Source organism: Carassius gibelio, chromosome B16, assembly GCF_023724105.1.
Source record: "Carassius gibelio isolate Cgi1373 ecotype wild population from Czech Republic chromosome B16, carGib1.2-hapl.c, whole genome shotgun sequence".
Classification (NCBI taxonomy): domain Eukaryota; kingdom Metazoa; phylum Chordata; class Actinopteri; order Cypriniformes; family Cyprinidae; genus Carassius; species Carassius gibelio.
The window spans coordinates 17,997,669-18,018,217 of NC_068411.1; the positions used below are offsets into that span (position 1 = coordinate 17,997,669).

Genomic DNA, 20,549 nt, shown 5'->3' on the forward strand with positions numbered 1-20,549 from the left:
AGCCATTTTAAGGTACGTTCCTTAGATACCATGCGCAAAAAAAGGCTTCCACGCGTTAGACATTGAAATGGAGGCCCTGTAGAACTGGAGGCGGGTCTTTCTCTCGTTTCGCCGTCTTCTCATAGGTTCCAGTGGTCGGGTGTCACGAAAAATCCCGGGTTGAGCCACATTGTTTGATGAATGTGCAACGAGTTGTGCTAACATCGAACCCGTATTGATTTTGTTTTATATAATACATAGTGTCACAAGCATCTTTAATTTGAACTTAAAGTTTTGAAAGATCTTGCGTGCGCATTGCGCAACGGAAAGGTGCGTAGTCGTACAAAGGAAAACGGCAGCAACAGGAAACCGACCACGACGGTGAGTGAGTACGAGCAGTTATAACGGGGAATGAGCTCGTAGGGAGAAGCTTATATCGCTTTGCCGCGTATAAACGGTAGCATAACACTGGATGTATAATGCACTAGGTAAGATTCAAACTAAAATTGGTATGCTGGTGTGCGTTGTTTCTGGGTACGTGAGTTCTTGTTTGTGTGCTCGGACTCCAGGTTTCAACTATGCAGCTCATTTTGTTTTGTGACATTGGACTTCCATGTTCCTAGCCAGCCAGCTTAGCTTCATGCGTTTGTCTTTCAGATTGCTCTGTTAAGCATTATGTAAACAACCAAATAACTCAAATGATACCACGAACGTTTTAAGCACGTACACGGGTGTATTTACATAACGGACTGTACTTGACACCTCTGTTCATTTACTGACTAACGTTAATCGTAGATTTTTGTCTTGGTGACACTTGCATCACTTTAAAACAGCCACCGGGTTGTCACCGTACAGCTAGCCAGGAGGGACTCGTGCTGGTTGAAGGTTACCATGGTGAACTTATTGTGTGTGCATGCATACAACGTTATAGCGTTTAAATAATATATTTATGTAGTTAACAGAATTAGAAACTAGTATGTTTAAGATGGCCTTTATAGTAAACAGACTCTTCTGTCTGTTGTATACTTTTATTTCCTCCTATAGAAATAAAGGCTTGATAATGATGTTAGCATTTCTTTTTTACAGAGTGTATGACCATGGACGAAACCGTAATAACAGGACTGAATTTGCTTTAGGAATGTGTACTGGCATATTGGGGTGAGTAGACTTTACCTTTTTTTTGTCTGTTTTTAATAAATCAAAATATATATTATAGTTAATAGAAATTATTGGTGTTTAGCTGCTTTCATGCACAGATAATGATGAAATCCCCTGATGTGAATGAGAGTAATTATTGTTGTGTGATCTTATTTTACAAAATAATAGCCATGTGTAAACACTTTGACTACCTACACTGTAGAAGCAGTGCCTTTTTACATGACTGCATACATATTTATATAACATACAAGTTAGTGTTTTATAACAGATCTTAGAGTAAAGTCACTGGTGGCATACTCACTGCCTGCACATCACCATCATCCAACATGAGCATTACATTTAAGTGACTTGAATGCAGCCATTTGCATACGTGCCAAGACAACATGGGTTGTTTATAATAGAATAGTTTATATGTTAATATGGATAGGTAAGACTAGGCTAGGCTTTGTCAACAGCACTGTGAAGCTCAATGTATTTAAAATGTTAAAGATTTATTAGTTCTCACATTTCGTTTACACATTTAGCAGTCTCTTTACAGGTCATTTATATAATTTGCTATTCTGTGGTAGTGAGAATACTAAAGCAGCTGTAAACGTATTAACAAATGACCTTTCCTTCTCTGCAATTTTAAAAGTTTCTTTATTAATTCTACATTAATTCTAGTATTCATACCAGTAACTTCAGAAAAGCTGATGTGTTTTACATTGGGCGGGTTGCCTCATGGGGGCTGCCATGTTGATATCACATGGCCAGCTATATGCTACTTGCTTCAACTCTGTAGTCCACTTGTTAATAGGACACACAATGCCAAAGTCACTTGATTATTGCTTTAGTGTGCTACTGTGGCCACATCACTATATATGTGTTTAAAACCAAGATCACACCGTATTGTTGGTTTTGCTTACTATAGGCGTATTTTATGAAAACAACATAACCCTCTAACTCTGACTTGTATAGCCTAACAACGCACTTCAGCCGTGATTTATTCATGATACAGCACAGCCTCTCATACCCTATTACTTAAATGTATATATTGAAAAATTGTGTGTGTGTGTATATATATATATATATATATATATATATATATATATATATATATATATTAGAAAATATTTACGTATATACACTGATATTTATTACATTTTATATTTTAATATATAAACATAGCATATTTTTCTGGAATAATAATTAAATAATAATTCCTTACATTTATATAGCGCTTTTCTAGGCACTCAAATCGCTTTATTTTGTCAGGGGCTATCTCCTCATCCACCACCATTGTGCAGCATCCACCTGGCAGCCATATTGCGCCAGAACGCCTACCCCATACCAGCTTATTGGTGGAGAGGAGACCGTAGTGATGAAGCCAATCTGCAGATATGGGGATTGTTAGGAGGCCACGATGGTCAGAGGCCAATGGGCGTATTTTAGCCAGGATGCCTGGGATTTTATCTTTTATCTTTGAGATTTCTTAAGCCCCTTTCACACTGCACGTCGGATATTCCCGTAACATTGCCTGGTCGCCTTCTGTGTGAAAGCAACCACGTCCCGGAATTGATTACCGAATTGAACCCGGGTCGGGTACCTAGTAACATTGTGGTAATCGATCCGGAACGAGCGCTGTGTGAACAAAAGCCAGATCTAATTCCGTATCGAAGTGATGACGCGCATTATCGGGCGACTCTTTTACCGGCTGTTTTGAAGGAAGATCAACATTCGCGACGAAAACATACGTGCAAACTGTAATGAAGCAGAGATCAGTTAGTTCCTCACTTTCCGCGCTGACGCCGAGATCGTTTGCTTGCTTCAGTTAATGTATAATGTGGCAAGCGTTGTCGACTCGTACATTACACGTCACGCGCTGATGTCACGTGTCGTTACGGGATCTTCAAGGGTTGTGTGTGAAAGCACGCACATATACCGGGTCATCACTGGCAGTGTGAAAGTGCCAAATCTAGCGACCAGGGAACAATTACAGGAACACTTTACCCCTGTATTTGCCGGAATGGCAGTGTGAAAGGGGCTTTATATTTACTCTGATTGTGTAGTGAATGCCATCAGTCAGTCCAGCATTATAATATGATATCAGTGTAATCAAGTATTATTTAATGATAGAACTTTAGTAATTATAATTAAGTTTGTAACCATGTATGAGTGCATAGACATTTTAACTGAATTTAGGACTGATAGTGGTGCTTTGTTGGTCATTCAGTGTTTCCGTAAAAAAATAAAACAAAAAATGAACAAAATACTGATAATAATAATGCAAATTCTACTAATAAGAACAATATAAAATGGACTAAGGATTAACAAGCTGCTGGATTCATTAATATTAATCAGGTTATGTGTGTTTGCTTAAACTGATTAGCTTAAATACAGCAATGATAATAGGTGAGCACTAGCCAATGAGATTACAGTTTGTGCATTAGTTCCACCCACTACCGAACAGCCCGGAAGTTCTTAAAAGCTGAAAAAATCCAAAGGAACTCTGTTATTTTGACAGGAAAATACAACAAAGAATCTTGTTTGCATGAATCGTGTCAATTCTGCATGTATGTAAGACTCTTATCTGCTCTCTCTAAAGCGGCAATCAGTTGTGCACTGTAGGGCTGTCAACGAATATTCTAAATTTGAATATATATTCGAATGGTTCAGGGACAGGTCACAGGAGTTGCACTGTCTGGCACAGCATCACTGCTGAAAGTTGACGCGTCTTCATGGAAGATGGCAGCAAGTGCAGAGCCCAACTCGACCGCAGCAGAGAAAGTGAGGTAAAATTATTGACCCGCGAGAAGTTGTATGCAAGCTATTTAAGATACAGTTAGGATACCATTCGACCACTAGCAACATGAGGTCACATCAAAAAAATGTGCTCCCAAATGAGCATGGTATAATGTGTGGAACTCCAGCTAAACAGTCACGTCTTGACACTTAACGTTACTTTGCATCGCCCGCCACAGGCTCTTTGTCTGCAACACGACAAGAGGCCATAACGGATAAATTAATTTCGTTCATTTGTAAGGACATGAGACAGATCAGTATCGCGGATGGGGCAGGCTTTGGGGAGTTCTTTCAAGCAATGGAAACAAGGTTTGATTATTTATCATTTCATGTCAAAGAAAAGTTCCATGTTTACCAAAGCACTGCTCGCTCGGAGCATTCATTGTCAGTTCTATATGCTGTAAAACTTCAATTAATATTAATAATATGTTTCAATCACTGAATGAAGCCTGCTATATTTGGGACAACAGTCGCAACCTTAAATTGCTTGCACAAAACTCTTGATCATCACTCAAAATTTGTTTGTTCATTTAAACCGTTATGCGCAGCGAAGGTGAGGGTGAGAGAGCGTGAGGTCTGCAGTCTTGGCCATTAGTTGATTTCCTTGTTTTTTGTGTAGGTAATACGTTGTTAAATATGTTTAAACTTAAATAGACCACCTATACAAGTACTTTTGTATCTTTGTATTATTTTAACCTGTTATTGACGTAATGCGCATCATTGACAACATGCACAACCAGATGTTCGAATAGTTTGAATATTCCTGTTTTTTTTAGAGGGAATATTCAAACGTAATTTTGGAGCAATTTTGACAGCCCTAGTGCACTGTTACACTAGAGTGTATGGTACGTCAAACATGCGTGCACTGTGCATCCATTGAGCACAGATCAAGTTAACAGAGTGAAACTCTGAAGTGCTCAGTCAGTGTTCGGCGAGTGAAAATCTATCTGTGCATAACTTATACTTAGCCTACAACTTACACATTGGTGAGTAAAATCAGAGAATTTATTAGCCACTGGCTAATATTAGACATCAGATTTAGTCGCATATATGTAATTCTATAAAATTGAATCTACTGTGTAATTATATGCAGTAGCATTAAGATTTGTCCTCTGAGAGTTAATTGGAATAACTTAACCTGTTGAGTAGAAAGGGCTGTCCACATACCATGGGCCATATTGTTTATCTGGAGCTTTTCTTTACATTTTTCTATACTTGTTTTACAAAACAGGATTTGGGATAACTGTGCTATCTGGGGTTCAGAGCATGACAATTTTCATTCATCGGAATGAAAATTGCATTTTCAACCATAAAAGACTATCTATTTAGTGACGTGACATTCGCCCAAGTATGGTGACTCATACTCAGAATTTGTGGTCCGCATTTAACCCATCCAAAGTGCACACACACACAGAGCAGGGAACACACTGTGAACACACAACTGGATCAGTGTGCAGCCATTTAAGCTGGAGCGCCCGGGGAGCAGCTGGGGGTTTCGATGCCTTGCTCAAGGGCACCTAAGTCGTGGTATTGCCGGCCCGAGATTCGAACCCACAACCCTAGGCTTAGGAGTCAAACTCTCTAATCACTAGGCCACGACTTCCCCTATTTATGAGGGGTTCAACCTATCCACCCATTTACCCTGCCCTGCTAAAACTTACATGTATAGAACTGGCACAGCAAAAGAGTGCATCAAAGGCACATGGTGGTTCTACCTGCGAGGATCAAGAACGCATCACATTGTATATGCTCCTGAAATAACAGTTCAGAAAGATGTGACGCATTGTTTTGTTAGCATGACTCGTATACAGTCTCTTTAAGGGTATGATCAAGTATTTTCCATGGTCTGGAGCTTAATAAGCAATATTTTGTATTTTAAGTGGAACATTCTTTAAAATGGCAATGGGGAAGTGCTGTGAGGGAAAATGCTTTGGGAAGTTTGTATACAACCGATTGAAGCCCACTGCTTTTCAAATCTGTCCTGAAGACCCCCAACAATGTCATAATGGCTGTCTCCCATGTTGGACACACCTATTTTGAGTCCTGGAGTCTGCTAGTGAGCTGATGTGTTGTATCAGCTGTGTTAGATGAGGAATTAAAGTAGAGCTGCATCTAACGATTATTTTTTCTGTCGACTAATCTAACAAATGTTTTTATTACAAGAAATAATTAATGTTCTTTTTTAATTAGCTAATGAATCCTTTGGATAACTTTACAAAAAAAAATAAGTACAACTTCTAAAATAAAATTTCAAACTTTATTAATTTTCAACCAATGTGGTGGAAGTTTCTACAGTATAAAATAATAGAGGCAAAGAAAATGATTTTACTATGTTAAATATGAGTTTATGATAATGTTTATAATTAAACCACAGTAGCCATAAATTTACAGTTGTCTGAGACGTCATGAAATGTTCTTTAGCATCACAAACCATAGAATGTAGTCAGGGTTCTGCTATGGTTTAGCATGGTTTCCAGAGATCTGGAGCTGATTCGGGGTAGCTCAGTGGTTTGTGACTGTCTCGCGGTGCGCTGTCTTTTAAGGGGCCGTTCACATATGTCTTTTGGGCGCTCAATTCGTTATTATCAATGTAGGCGCGTGATAAGCGCGCTCATAATGGAAGCGACGCGCACGCAGTGCGACGCCCTCGTTTTTTCCAGGCGCGTCTTTTTTTCTCAACTTTTCAGAATGCCGCAGGCGCAAGAATATCAGACCTTAACCAGGAAGTTGGTCACCAGATCCACACAGTAACCAGTTAAACCGACACCGGAGAGCGCCAAGATGTTTTCCTCTGAGGTGCTCGCGCATTGCAGTTGTGCTGCCGTGGTACACCATATCGGTTTTGCAAAGGGAACAAAGGGCCATTTTATTTGTCCTCTGTTTAGAGTATGCCCATACTTTTGATAACAGTGGTCTCTGTTTTTGTGATAGAATGCAACTTTCTCCATTCCCAGTATGCCATTACGCGAGATGTAAACAGTGTGACGCGTCGAAGCATTTCACGCACGCCAACGTATTTTTGTAGTCGACGTAATCGATGACGTCGACGCGTCATTGCAGCACTAAATTAAAGTTACTTTGTTGCCCATGGTCGCTAATTTAATCCTTTAAGTTGCTGGAATATGGAAGTTGAGTCCAATTGACAAGGATGGATTTTAATTGGTTGTTTGACAGGGTTGAGAACCTCTGGTCTAGGCCTCTATTTTGACTAGATCCAGCCCTAATCAAGTGCTTCTGAGACAACTACTTAAGTTGTTTAGGGTGTGTTACTTCTTTTCTTACCCCAGACCAGTTAACCCACCTTTTACATTTGTCAACTCAATCAAGTAAACTGTCGAGTGAAGAGTAGACTTTATTGATTCAGTTCAGAAAAATCATTGAAGAATCTGATCGTGACAAACATGCTATCTATCAGTACAGGTGTTGGAGCAGGTTTGAACTTGAAACTGAAGTCTGCATTAAGGTAACCCTCCAGGAGTAGGGTTGGCTTCCCCTGGTCTGAACAGTTCCTCTCTTGTGAACATAATTTCTTTGTATATTTTTTTTTAAATAGTAAAATACTTCATTTAGCATATGTTTATTGGTTCAATCATTGCCTGAAAGGCAGCTCTGAGAAAATTGCAATTATTTATCACACTTCTTGCCAAGTGAGATAAATAGTGCATTGTGTTGAAAATGTATTATTATTTTTTTTTTTTGCATGGAACCCAGTCCACTTTAACCCTACCCAGAGGCAAATTGTTTAAGTGGATAATATGCATTATCAAGAAGTTCAAGTTTACAACAACTGGAAGCCTAGCAGAAAAGTGAAGGTGTTTGTTTGGTTTGTATTTTTTATTTTTTGTACTCTTTAGTTAAGAACCAGTTTTAGTTTTTTTGCTCTATCTGCTGCCATCAGTTTTTGGTCTGTTTAAGTCCCCAATGCTTTAGTTAGTGATTGATGAAAAGGAGTAAGATATGGGAAACATTGTGCCATCCCTGGATGTGGAGTAGCAAAGTAGCACCTGTTCTACATGTTCTGTGCAGTTCTGCATGGTCCTCCAAAGGATACCTGAGAGTGGCTGAAGTTATTTATTTATTTTTTATTTTTTTAAAGGGGGGGTGAAATGCTATTTCATGCATACTGAGTTTTTTACACTGTTAAAGAGTTGGATTCCCATGCTAAACATGGACAAAGTTTCAAAAATTAAGTTGTATGTTTGAAGGAGTATTTTTGTTCCCAAAATACTCCTTCCGGTTTGTCACAAGTTTCGGAAAGTTTTTTTCGAGTACGGCTCTGTGTGACGTTAGATGGAGCGGAATTTCTTTATATGGGTCCCAAGGCACTTCTGCCGGAAGAGCGCGCGCTCCCGTATAGCGAGGCAGAGCACAGACATTTCACTGATCAGAGCGATTCACTGATCAGAGCGAGAGCGTCGCGAAATGTCACAAAAGAAGTGTGTTTTTGGTTGCCAGGGCAAGACAACCCTGCACAGATTACCAAAAAAAAAACAGCATTAAGGGACCAGTGGATGGAGTTTATTTTTACAGAGCATCAACGGAGTTGTGCAAGTGTTTTTGTTTGTTCCCTGCATTTCGAAGATGCTTGCTCACATGGCCCAGTTTGACGGTTTTGCGTATCGTTTATTCCTTAAGGATGATGCAATCCCAACGAAAAAGGGTCACGATCGTGTGTTGGAACCGCAGGCGGTGAGTAAAACTGCTTCAAATATCTCTGCCTCCTTGTTAGTGCGTCCCCTCCCATGCCGGAGACCCGGGTTCGAGCCCCGCTCGGAGCGAGTCGTTGCTGCTGCTGCTTTCGTTCAGTTTCAGCCTCTGGATCTGATTCTGGATCATAAATAAATGGCTGAATCTGACTGTAAGCCATGGTTTGTTTTGGATGATGGGTTTTCCCTCATGGTAATGTCACAGCTTCCACATGCTCTCAACGCAAAAGCCTATTCGCGCTCGTGATTCTTTAGCTCCGCCCACACGTCACGCCTCCAGGCGCTCGTGTTTTTCCAGGAAAAATCGGTACAGACTATCTTTCTCTTATGAATATAATAAAACTAAAGACTTCTTGGATTTATGAAGGATGCAGTACTACTCTATAGGTACTCAAGATTAACAGGATATTGAGTGAAAACGAGCATTTCACCCCCCCTTTAAAGGTACCTTTTACAGAATGGACAATTCTGCCTTTGGAGGGCCAATGTATCTCAGATTTTAATTCCAACCCTAACACCCAAACAAAGTCTTCAAGAATTACTTGCATTTTATTGGTAGCCATGTTTTATTATGGTTTTAACTAAAATCTGTGGAAAAACGGTCTAACATCAGTAGATTTGCCAATCCCTGCCTTTGCTTCCTATGCCAGACTCCCATTTCATGATTTTCAAAGATGTCAGATTGCTGCTCTTCCCACACAGCATGACTGTCTGAGGTACCGCCTGGGTTTTTTTTTTTCTTGTGCGCATGCTACACAATGGATTGATGATACACTCTTCAAACAACTTTTCAGTAGGAACCATCACCAACAAAAAGTGATGCAGAAAATAACGTAAGGTCGCGTGTGAGACAGTTCTCCTGTGTAATGGGATTTCTTCCCATTAGATACTGTAACCCACAAGAAGCTTGCAATACAAGTCAGTATGTTGTTTTGCAGCGAGAAAAAAAAAAGACTTTGAGGAAGAGTTGGTTGCTTGCACAAGGAATACGTGCTGATATCTTTTTGCAGATCTGTGAGTCCACACTCTGACCACTCCCTTGCCCTGTATCATGGTCTCTCATTGGCTGTAGTTTTTCACCTTTCACCTCAGCTTTTAGCTACTGTAGTCGCTGACCGGTCCAGATATTTAGCATGCTAAAAATCAGTCCAAAATCCAGTTTGGACTACACCCCTCTACTTCCTGCAGTAATGATGTCACTAGAACTGTTTTTTGACTAACCTCCGCCCATTGATTTGCCTCCCTTTTCGAGCATTTGTCGGCAATTGAAAATTAGGACTCAAATCGTGCAGTGTCTGGCATTAGTCCATCATTATTTTCCTGCTTCATCAGAGTTTCAGGTTTTACTGATATTTTACCCTTTGCACAGGTCTTGTCCAAAATACACAATGTACTTTATGTACTTAATTTAATCTGTGGTTTGGCTGGGCAAGTTTAATTAGGGTTATTTTGGATTGGGACTGTTTAGGGGTCTAAACAGCTAACAACTGCAGGTGAGTGACTTGAGTGGTTGGCTTCAATAAGCTTTACAGAATAATAAGGACAGGAATAATAAAAGAATAAGGTAGATCTGGATGACAAAAACAGAATTACAGTTCATCTCTGGTCAATGCAGAGATGCACAGATTGGCCTTTGTTTTCAAACGAGCAATGTCAGGAGAGGGGGGGAAGGATGTTGAAGGCACTGGAACTAGAGGTAGGTGATGTTGCTATAGGTATTATGTGATAAATGTGATGGATGATAACGATGCCATGCATGATGCAAAGTTCTGCAAATCGGTTGCCAGCTCTAGTCGGAAACAACACTTGCTGGAAATTGCATTCTCTACTTATTTGTTTCTGTCAAATATTAGACCGATATTGCCTGTTCTGATCATGGACAGCCACCCTTCTACAGATCACCCCCCCACCCCACCCCACCCCCCCATACTAAACAACCTTACTCAGATATTCAAGGTTTCTGGAATTAATAGACATTAGAGTAGGTTGGAACTCTGCAGGAAGATGGCCCTATGTTATTTTCTTAATTAAATTTGTGATTTCTAGTATGTTGCTGTGTCTGAGGAGGTTTTGCCAGCATAATTTCTGGCTCCCAGAGCATAAATGCCATTTAATGTCAAGTGTTTGGTAAAGTGGATCATGCCTTGCGTCCTGGACTGTGCAGAGCTGCAGATATTGCTTTCTACACCAAGGCCAATACAACATTTGATTAACTGCCCACATCTAGAATCTTTTCTGCTCCAGTTTGTTGTTGCTTGTTTCATATGGTCTAAATTTGTTGTGAGTAGGGATGTCAACGATTAATCGACGATCGATTAATTGTCGATAAATATTTTAATCGATAAACCTTATCGAGGGTCGATTTAAGCATGATCACCATTAACGTGCATAGTTTGAGACGTAGGCGGCTAACTGGTTTGCCAACTGCCAAAAGAGGACGACGCACGTGGCTTATGCAAAAACATGTAAAGTACAGCAGTTGTGAAGGAAAATGAAGCGAGCACGCAAGAGTTTTGTTTGGGATCATTTTATTTCAAATGGTGATAATGTTAGTTGCAAACATTGTGCCTGTGTTTTAAAATATAATACATCAATGAGCACCATGATATATCATTTGATATAGATTTATATCATTTCCGGGACAGGATTTGATTCGACACAGCCAACAATAACCTCCGTTTTAGCCAGGAAAAAGGTAGGAACTCAGAAGGCAGAAGAAATAACTGAACGACTGTGCAAAATGATTGCAAATGATATGTTGCCTATAAGCGTCATCGAAGGTGGTGGTTTTCGAGAGTTGATTAATTTCATTCAGCCAGACTACAACATACCATCAAGAGCCGCGATAACCAGCGAACTAGAAGATCGTTATGAAAAGAAAAAAGAAGAGCTAAAGATGGCGCTAAGTTCAGTTGAAAAAATGGCCCTTACAACTGACTGCTGGACCGCTCTAACAAGGGAAAGCTACATAACCGTCACATGTCATTACATAGACTCTGAATGGCAGATGAAGTGCGCGGTCCTGCTTACAGAGAGTTTGTCTGATAAACACACTGCTGACAAGCTGGCCGAAAAGTTAAATGAGGCCGTAGCTTCATGGGACATCACGGGAAAAATAGTAGCATGTGTTCACGACAATGCAAAAAATATCGTGGCAGCAAACGATCAAACTCGTGTCAGCTGGGATTCCGTGCCGTGCTTTGCCCACACATTACAACTCGCCATAAATGATGGCTTCAACATATACATAAACAGGGTCATCGCAGCTGCTGGAAGACTTGTTCAGCACTTCAATCACAGTACTGTAGCTACCAGAGCACTCCATGACAAACAGGCACAGTTGAAACTTCCACCGCATCGCTGATACAGTCTTGCAAGACAAGGTGGAACTCGGTCAGTGACATGTTTGCCCGGCTCGTGGAACAAAGGTGGGCAGTGACTGCCGTCCTGTCTGACCGCACCAAACTGTCTGTCACTGTCTGTCACCAATCCTGTCTGTCACCAAACTAGCAGAATTCTTGAGCTCAAAGATGAATACTGGCAGCTGATGGAGGACGTGGCACCTGTGTTAGCAGCGTTAAAGTGTGCCACGACTGTAATGTCTACCGAATCTGATGTGTCCATCTCAAATATCTATCCCATCACTTACGGCCTCTTACATTCACATCTTAAGAGAAACGAAGAGGACAGTGCTCGGGTTTTGGAGTTCAAAGCAAAAGTGCATGCCTCATTAGCGCAACAAATGCAGGTAAGAGACGTTTTGAGACCTTAATTGAGAATTATCCATTTTATACAAAATAATGTCATAGGCGTTGCGCCATCTAATCGCTTAAATTCATTACTTAAGGTTCAATTTAGTGCACTCCTACCAAAGCCATCGATGATAGCGACGATGCTGGATGCCAGACACAAACATCTAGGTTTTCTAACCACATCAGAGAGGCTGGCTGCCAACGCAAAGCTGCACAAAATGGCATCAGCAGTAATTCTGACTGAAACTCAGACAGAAAATCCAAATAGTAGGGTTACTCCAAGTGTGCAGCAGGCCCAAGCTGGGGGTAATGACGGGAAAAGAGCCCTTCAGATGCTTCTCGGAAGTAATTACAATGAATGGGATATCAACGACTCGGAAAGTGAGGTGCACAACTTTCTTAGAGAACAGCATCCTTCCCTTGACACAAGTCCACTAGATTGGTGGAAAGCGAATGCCACCAGGTTTCCCAGGTTGTCTCAGCTGGCAAAGGGCTATTTATGCATACCAGGAACATCTGTACCATCAGAACGCGTGTTCTCAGCAGCTGGCCTGACGGTCAACAGACTTCGCACAAGACTAACTCCGCAACATGTTAACATGCTGATCTTTTTGAACAAAAATCAGTGATGTGCACTTCAGGTAGCTATGCTGTGCTGTAATCATCTTGTGCACACAAAGTTTGTATAATTGCGTTAAAGTTAACATTAATGCTGTAGGCTACATAAAATTGTTAATAAATGATAATGTGTTCTTTTAAATGTTTAACGCTAAAAGTGTTGCACAGTTGACACATTAAATGTGCTTGAAAATAGAAATGAAGACGATTTCTGAAATTTCTGAATACGTTTTAAAAGTTCCAAAATTGATGCAACAAACGTTTTTGTTTTTTTTAAGGAAAGTGTTTGAGTTACACAAATGGCTAGGCATTTTAAATGAATTTAAAAAAATAGATGTTTCACGTTGAACGTTTAATGCATCAAATGTTTATTTTTTATAATGTTTAAAACAAAAGTGTTTATTGCTTTAAATGTTATGTTACTCCATAAATGTGGTAAAATTAAAAATAAATAAAACTCCACATTAATGTCGCAAAGTTCACGGAATGACATGGGTTGTTTTACATATTTTTTAAAACGAAAGTGTTGAAACATTCACACAATAAATGTGATGGAATGGGGAAATTTAGATTATTTTAATGCATCAAATGTGTTAAATTATTTGTTTTCTTTAAAGTGTAAATGGGCACAAAATAAATATGTTGGAACTGTGTTTTAGAAGTAACATTACAAACTGTCAAATGTTTTTTTTTTTTTCAGAAAATGACAGCAAATAAAGTTTTATTTGAAAAAGAAACCAGTCTGTTTTGCCATTCAATTAACATTAGAGGAAAAGAAAATTAATACCAGATCGTTAGTTGTTCAAAATAGATTAGCATATAATTTAACTTAACTGGTACATTTAGCTCATGAGCAAGTAATATATAAGTATTAAAATGTTATCCATGTGAGGTAAGTAAATCTAAATTTCAAGACTGCTGAATTGGCTTAATAACTAATGGCATATAGGCCTTTAACACGTAATGGGCATTCACGAGTAGATGGTTTTTTTCGCATTCTCCGGATTTTCCTTGATATGCACAATATCCTATGCACATTTGGAAAGAAAATAACACCGTAACAAACACATGGACGCACGCTCGCTACGTTTTCCACTCTATGGACGTGCGCTCCACTCAGTCGCTAACCGCCCGAGCAAGCGCTCAGTTAATATTCCGCTGACGCCAGTTCCAGCTACGACATAGTTTTTCTAGTAGGCCTAATTGTTTACTGTGTGTACCAAAATTCTTGTATAATTGTCTAAAATTATGCATGCTGATAAATAGCAATTATGTTTCAAAACGAATTTTTTTTTATTCTTCTTAATTTTATTAATTGTATTAAAATGTATTAAATATATTAATCTATCCTTAGCAAACATTCATAAAATGCAAAAACTGAAAAAGTATATTTGATTTTCATTCACTTTATTTCCGTGAAAATAGCTGCCGTTGTTGTGCAATAGAATATTCAAAATAGGCTCATTAAAACACAAACGCACACACACACAAGATGAAATGTTCGTAGATCTTTACAAAATACACATGGATTATAAAGCATGTGAAAAGGACACACAAGATAAAATGCACTTAGAATGTTTGGATTATGAACTGGGTTGAGCGAGCGGAGTGGAATCTTCAGAAAGGCGCTCTTAAGGAAATATTACCGCTCCGGTCATATGCCAGAGTGCATCTGAGACTGCGTTATATTAGTCATTGTATTTGAATTAAATAATTATATTAAATGATCAGTCGATTCATTTTATAATCCTACTAGCCTTTTATTTACAGTAAAAACCCTTTCCTTTGTGGGAGGACGCTTGCGTTTTTAGTGTCATTGCACACCAATTCATGCGATAACTACTGTAGACGCATCTTGCAGTATGAAGTTTAACGATTAATCGATTAATTGATCATTAATTTAAACGACGATCGATCATGAGAATTTGTCGAAATTGACATCCCTAGTTGTGAGCTAACAAACCTTTCTTAATCAGGGCACTATCCTAACCCTGACTGGATTCTGAATCCTGAGCCCTTTAAAGGTGCCAAACTGATTCAAAATTATTCTTGTAACTTCGACTATTTTACTGATATCCTTACTACGTTTCTGGGTCTAGGAACGTTTCAGTTGCATCACTTTCTATGGAAGGTCAAATAGCTCTTGGATTTAATCAAAAACATCTTAATATGTTCTGAAGATATACAAAGGTCTTGCAAGTTTGGAACGGCATGAGCGTAATCAGTAATTAATGACAGAATGTTTTTATTTTTATGGGGTGAACTAAGATATTGCAAAGGTATTCAAATCCAATTTTTGAAGGTTTAAGTTTTCCTAATTAAGGAAATTAGCCTCTTAGGAGACAGACTGGTGGAAGGTGCAATGGCAAGATGATAGGTCAGTGTCATCCTCTTTCCATTGTGCAACCAGTTCCCTCACTCTTCCTATTATGGTTGGGTCTCCATCTGTGTTGGAGACCTCCAGTTTCAGATCTATACCTCTTTTTGTAAGCATCCCTTTGATGGCCTCATGGATGTCCCCTCTTCTTTAGTGTCTGTGTGTGTGTGTGCTTCAAGTGTTGTTAAACCCAGCAGGGTCTTCACTGAGTTGTTTCTTTGCTTGATCAGATGAAAAGAAATGCATGATGAGGCCATCCAGAATCAGGGTTGGGTATCGTTTGAATTTTATAGATTGATTCAGATTAGTTCAGATTCATCAAACAATTATCCTGTGCCATTTTTTTGCAAACCAATTGTTTTTTTATTGGAGCTGAAAACCATGAACACAAATCAACTGGTTGCATAAAAACTGGAGTCTTTAAGAGCTGTCTGTGTGCAAAATAGAACTACAAAATTCTGGATAAATTGAGTTTTTTTTATTTTATTTGTTCTCGTCACTTCATAATGTTAAGGTTGAACCACTGATGGCAGATGGACTGTTGTGATGGCTTTCATACCTTTCTGGACTTTGACAGTGTAACTAACTTGACAGTCTATGGGACAGTAAAAAGCCTCCTTGATTTCATCCAAAATTTCTTAAATTGTGTTCCGAAGATGAACGAAGCTTACGGGTTAGGAACAACATGGGGTAAGTGATTAATGACACACACACAAAAAAAATCTGGGGCTGGAGTATCCCTTTAAGTATCCGATTCCGGAATCGGAATAGATTTTCCATTCCCAGCCCTATTCAGAATGCTCTAAGAGCTTCAAGCATGCACTTGTGGACCTCTCTTATTGGGCTTTGAGCTGATTTATTTTTCTCATTCTCATCTCTGTGATTTTCAAGTTATGTTTACTCAATAACTTTCTTTCAGAGTGAGGATTCACATTGGCACTTTTCATGAGTGCCATGTACTCTTAGCTTGTAAAGTACATTGGTTTTTAACTTCTTGTTCCAACACATCTTGGACCCTCGCATATATTGGTTTAACTAGATGAAACATGAATCTCTTCACAAGACAAAAGTTATGAGACTGTTGGATAGGATTGAGAACTCTTCATGAGATCTTTTTGCATGAACAGATTTCTTCACTGCTGGTGAGATGCTGCACTGGGTCATTTGTATTTTAAAGCTGTCTGAATATAATTTATGAAAATCATTTGATGCCGTTTGGTAGGGCTGCACGATATTGGGAAAAAATGACATCGCGATATTTTAGTTTTCTGAGATATATATTGTAGTATGTTCGTAAGAGGAAAGGAAGAGGAGAAAGGGGTCTGCTGAACTGCTGACGAATTTATTAACTCAAAATAAAACTTAAACTTTATGAACACAAATGGTGACTTTTACTCTGACATCAACACAGACACGATCGCACAACACTTCCGGTTTACTCGTTCCAGTTCCATTTTCGATTCACGTCAGCAGTCCGTCTCGATCTCGGCTGCTTCTGTCTCTCCTGGCGTTTTATACTCTCTCCGCGGCAATTACTGAAACAAGAAACAGGTGTTGATAGTTTTTGCCCAAACCACTCACTTGCGTCTCCTGATTCTCTCTCCCGCCGCAGACTTCGTTAAACCACGCCCCCCCCGCCACACATATATTGCGATATGAAATATAATCTAATTTTTTCTTACAAACAAAAATGGGGTTAAAACACTTAAATTCACATTTTAAATGATTTAAACATCAACACCATCGTGTCAAGTGATTATTATGCGCGAGGGAGAGAGAGCAAGACAGCGCTTGTGTTGTTTGAAGACGGTGAGCGTGTGGCCGGGGCTCGCTTGCTTTCGCTCTGGCTCGCTCTCTCTCTCTCTCTGGCACTCTCTCTCTCCCGCTCGCTCTCTGCCCTGTTAAACTGACAGGACTTAAAAGCTATGATGGTCAAGCTGTGCAATTAATCCGCGAATCGCATTGGTCAAGGGCCGGGGAGCAGTTGGCCCGAACAGTTAATGAATAACGGATCAACTATGAAGCCTGGTTCACACCGGATGCAGAAGCGATGCGGAAGCGACGCGGAATGGAGGCCGCTTCCTTTCGGTGCCCATGTTAACCTATGTTGTCATTCACACCAGGCCGGCCCGCGCCGTGAAGCGCCATTTTCCCCGTCTGGTCTATTTTTTGCGCGAGCCTGAGCGATCCGCATCAATTCTGGAAGGAAGTCACACCAAGAAACACGAGACAATCTGGTCAATTTTCAACATATAAGCAATTTTCAAATTAAAATGCAGCGAGTGACAAATGCGATCATATTTGTGTATCTAAACAGACTAGGCACAACGCACGCACATGCACACACAGAGCAATGGGAGTGGGCGGACTACAGGGCGGGTGGGAGGCGAAGCGCTTGTTGACCGCTGCGGAGAATACGCGTCTGGTGTGAAAAGGCAGGCGCCGGACTGCGCGTGATTTTCCGTTCCGCGTTGCTTTGGCGTCCGGTGTGAACCAGGCTTGACAGCCTACATCCACATCCTGCGATGTAACTATCGTGGATTTGTACATAGCGATATCAATGCTTAAATGACACATCATGCAGCTCTACCAATTGGTCTGTATTGACCTTTGCTAGTTCTGGACTGGATGCGGTCTGCCATTTGAGTATGACAGGTGTACTGAATGCATTACTGAAGGTGCAGAAGTAACTTAATAGAATAGTAGTGGTTGGACTTTATTACCTGAGATGACCTAAAAGACTTTGCATTACACAATGTTGGCATAACAAGCCCATACTTATTTCCCGTTATTCAGAATTATACCACCCTATTTTTATATGCACTGAGCATTAGGGTTGGGCGATGTCTACCAAATTAGCATCGGTCGATATCTACAGGGAAAGATCGTGATGGATGATGACATCAAGGGAGGGGTATTTTCATAATCGGAAATGTCCACAGATATCCACGTGCAGCCCAATATTTGTGACTGTGCTTATAGTATGTGTACAGCACAGGCACAAGGTGAATGTTGAGACCAAGAGAGTCAAGACACATGTTGAGCCTGTCCATCAACACTTATCCGCGGTTGAGAATGTGAAGCTAGACACACTGAAAGCAAGAGGAAACTACTCTGTATTAAAAAGTTTACACCATGCTAACCTGTCATCGGTGTGGCTCAATGGACCGAGCGGCATGAGAGACTTGACAGTGCAGGGAGGACTAGCGCCAAACTGACAGCACAGCACAGCTCTGATCAATTACTACAGTGCAGGGTGAAGTTTACTCTAATGTTGCTCTTTTTTTCCCTGCATGTAACACAATCAACATCATCAAGTTATTGTATTTAATTTGCTTATCTTTATCGGGGGATCTCGATGCTGGCTCAACATGGTGATGTCTGTCGGCTATCGGCCCAACCCTGCTGAGCATATAATGTAATGATGCTATATTATGTGTGAGGGGCAGGGGTAGGTGGGTTATTTATCATTTTGCTATATGGAGTCCATTAGTCTGATGGTCTGCAAGAAGAAGCTGTCTTGCTTGCTTCTGGTTTGGGTCCTGATGCTGCGAAAGTGTCTGCCTGATGGGTTTTTTTTTATCTTTTTTTTTTATGACAAGTCATGAGACAATGTCCAGGCAATATTCCATTTCTTCCATGCCAAACATATCCCACCACAAGATTCTTAAGTGGTGAAGGCAAACGATGTGGAAAAACGGACATATCCGGTAGCTACATGAAGGCACCACATTGATCCTTGAAGTGGATGAGTTGTAGCCGCAGCAGACCCATAGACAGTAAAAGAAATGAACACAGCGACCCCATTGGAACTCAACTGAGACAAGTGAAGCCTGTTTTTAGCTATTTTTAGCACTTCCGTTTCTGACATGCAGACTCAAACGAAGCTTGACGACGTCAACAACCTGTCTGACAGATGTAAATCTTCTAGTAGCTGTGCGTGCAAACTGCCATCGTTAATCTTGCAGAGATGGCGAGCTTGAGCGTGGAGTTCTTTGGTGTGAGTGAGCAGGAGTAAGCATTCTGATTAATTATTTTGTATAGTATTTTAAAATGTAACGACAACTGAAGTTTTTAAACGCATCAGATGTAAAGTTATTCACTGTCAAAGTGACGCCAAAATGAATGGGAGGTCAATGGGATGCTAACGCAAGTGAAGTTCTGCTACAAGATGGCGTCACCCAGCCGACTTCAACTTCCGTTCGACTTCCTTGCCGCCTGAGCAGACCACACATCCCTGTTAGCTAAAAATAGATGGCAGTGAGTACAGGCTTAACAAGTTTAGAGTTTGTTAAATGTAGGGATGGGTATCGTTGAGGTTTTAACGGTATTCCTACTCTTACCGATACTGTTTAACGGTCCGGTACTTTAACGGTATTCTTATCGGTACTTTGTGTTGTGTTACTTTGTGTTGTGTCAACAAACTTTGCATTTCTCTGTCTGCACATAATGCACTTTTGAAAGATGCTTTGACAGATTGCTTGTGTTTCCGCCCCTTACATGCAAAAATTTTGTTGCACTTATGACAACCAGCATTATCTGCATCAACTCTAGTGAAGTATAACCACACTTTGGAACGTTTTGCTGTCTCCGCCATCGTCACTCTTTGTATTAAAAATTTCAGCAATGGATAAATGGATTTGCAGAACTAAAAACTGCTTGCAGTAGCACTTCTACTAAATTAATTTAAAAATCCACATAAAGCTATTATAAGCTGTTCCTTCATCTTGGCTGAGCTTTCAACGTTGTTACTAGGGGTGTGACGGTTAGTATATAACCGTGAGACCGGCGGTTATAGTTGAACACCGTCCTTAGAACTCTATAACCGCCAAAACCGTGTCATTAAAATATTTTTTACAAACATTTATTATAAAAAATTATTTTCATTTTTTAGATAGGATCATAAGATGCACAGTATATCGGGAGACATGGTTTTTACCACTTAATTAAGTTTTGTAAATCGTCAGACATGATATTTACCACTTCATTAAATTTTGCTTTGTAGAAAACCTTTCTTAAAAACGAATTTCGTTTTGTACAAATTTTCTCTTAATTTTAATAAATGTTTCATCAACCAATTGCATGTATTTTAGTAAATAAAAAGCAAATATAGCAGACAATGATAACCGTGACATGGAAGCACCAGCGCGCACTGTGAACTAGAGCGCATCTCATCAT

General features: G+C 39.9%; 1 protein-coding gene across 5 annotated transcripts in view; it reads left to right on the forward strand.

The window, feature by feature from the left end:
* znf1035 (zinc finger protein 1035) overlaps positions 1-20,549 on the forward strand; it is a 34,499-nt gene continuing 13,950 nt past the window's right edge. The window contains exons 1-2 of one of the 5 annotated variants that reach the window (XM_052577968.1): positions 1-360; positions 1,066-1,137. The gene's annotated coding sequence lies outside the window, so the exon portion shown is untranslated. Of the gene's footprint in view, positions 468-1,065; positions 1,138-14,820; positions 16,062-20,549 lie in introns of those variants that run through there. The other 4 variants (XM_052577966.1, XM_052577969.1, XM_052577967.1 and 1 more) reach the window with 4 other exon arrangements.